The following is a 2371-nucleotide window of genomic DNA, read 5'->3' on the forward strand; positions in this document are numbered from 1 at the left end:
TGTTACTCTTCCCTGTCCCCTTTGTTAAACCTTCTTTCTTTCCAGGTGATCCTCAATACCAACTCCTGATGTTGATTGCACTAATGGAACGATACAACTTATAAGACATGTTACCCTTATGGCATGTTAGTGTTTTACTACAGATAGCGCATGCCAGATTATAATTGGATCATCAATCATGTGTTTTTTTGTTTTTTTCCCCCTTTCTTATTTCCATATGTTGTTGATGAGCACTTCATGTATGTGATTTCTATTGATAGCATTATTTAAAACCAATAAAATATTTGGTTATTAAAAAAAAGCAGCGGAAAGGGTGCAGCATCATGTGGAAAAAGGGAGGACGCCAGTGAGTCTAGTGAATATGGTGCCATTTCCAAATGGATATCCTCATGCCGAAAAAGCAAGGCTACTGTTGGCAGGTTTTCATGACGGCTTCAAAATCCCGACACTTGATTATCCAGTCCCCTTTTCCACAAAAAACCTGCACTCCACCCTCTGTAATCCAATGGTAGTAAATGAGAAGATTGAAAAGGAAGTCCAGTTAGGTCGCAAGTCCAGTTAGGTCACATTCCTTTCGCGGCACCCCTCCATTCCAAACTTCATTGTCTAAACGCTAGGGGTAGTCCCTAAAAAGGAGCTGAATAAATTTTGGCTCATTCACCATTTATCTTACCCAAAACTTTCTTCGGTCAATTACGGCATTGACCCTAATCTTTGCTCGATGTAATATACATAATTCGGCGCAGCGGTTATATGAGTAAGGAAGTATTGAAGGGCCAAAACAGATATTAAATTGGCTTTCCAACTACTCCCTGTACATCCTGAAAGCATTCGGTTAATGGGGTGTTACTGGGAGGGGGGATACTATGCGGAAAGATGCCTGCCCATGGGCTGTGCCATCATATCCACATACTTTGAGGCGTTTAGCTCATTCATTTGGTAGTAAAAGAGACGTCCGGCATTTCATCGGTAATCCACTACTTGGACGACTTGCTATATGTGGGTTTGGCTAAGGAGCCTCTTTGTGCAACACTGCTCAGGACAGTTCAGTGTGTGGCGCAGCGCTTTGGTGTCCCATTTGTGCCTGACAAAACTAAGAGACCCGCAACCTGTCTTAACTTTTTAGGCATTGCCATTGAGAGGGAGGCAATGGAATGCAGGCTGCCACAGGACAAATTACAGGAATTGCAAAGCGAGGCACAGAGGGCTTGCAATGGGAATAAAATTACCCTGCATCAGCTGCAATCATTGCTAGGCAGACTCAATTTTGCGTGCCACATTATGCCCATGAGAAGGGCGTTCTGTAGAAGGTTGGCGGCTGCCACCGCAGGGATTACATCGCACCATCATTTCATTCGCTTGGGAAATTAGCATAAAACCGATTTGCAAGTGTGGTTGTCGTTCCTTGAGCGCTATAACGGTAAATCGGTGATGATTGGGCCGGGGGTACAGAATTACGCCTGGGATTTGTATACGAATGCAGTGGGCAGTTCACATTTTGGGGTCTATTTTCAAGGACAATGGTGCGTTCGTAGGTGGCCAGAATGGCATGAGGAGGTGCTAACAAGGAATTTGGTGACTTTGGAACTTTTTCCAATTACTGTCACATCCCTGTTATGGGGAGACAGCTCTCACAACAAAAAAGTCACTGCGACAATTGGGGGTAGTTCAGACAATAAGTAATTTAACGGCATCCTGTCCTCCCGTGGTCAGCTTGTTGTAACAATTGATTTTGGAATCTTTGTCACTTAACATGTGGATGGTGGCAGTTCATGTCCCAGGGGGTTGATAACTCTATTGCAGACTCTCTTACTCAATTTCATTGGGAGTCTTTCTGGATGCTGATGCCAGGAGTGGAGAAAGAAGGGAGGACTTGCCCCCCACATCTGTGGAGTTCGGTCAGAAAACAAGCAAGGAAAGAATCAGTTAATCGGTAGTTCAGAGTATGTTAGGAGGAAACCGGTAACTGGGGTGTACAGTATGATAAATGGAATTAAGCGGGCTGGCACCGTAGGTGGTCCTGTAGCCAGTGGTTGTGTCTAAGACGTAGTGTTCCGGTGGTATATTGTCTTCTTTTTCAGAGCATCAACCAGTGGCGGTATGGATCATGGGTCACTCATATGTATATTGGGGCACGCAGAGGGGAGACATCCTTCCAAATGGACGGCAGCTTGGCATAGCAGGAGCATGGTGGTGATAAAGTGGATAGGTGTACGGGAACTATTGTGGTGTAGCCTGTTAACGGAATTTGAAAAGTTGGTATGGTAGCAAAAGGCTCCAGCCATATCAGTACTGCATTTTGGCGGTAACGATTTGGGTAATAGACTGTTCTGAGATTTGTCGAGGGACATTTGTTACGACATCCTGCGCT

The sequence above is a fragment of the Eleutherodactylus coqui genome, chromosome 1, assembly GCF_035609145.1.
Source record: "Eleutherodactylus coqui strain aEleCoq1 chromosome 1, aEleCoq1.hap1, whole genome shotgun sequence".
NCBI lineage: Eukaryota > Metazoa > Chordata > Amphibia > Anura > Eleutherodactylidae > Eleutherodactylus > Eleutherodactylus coqui.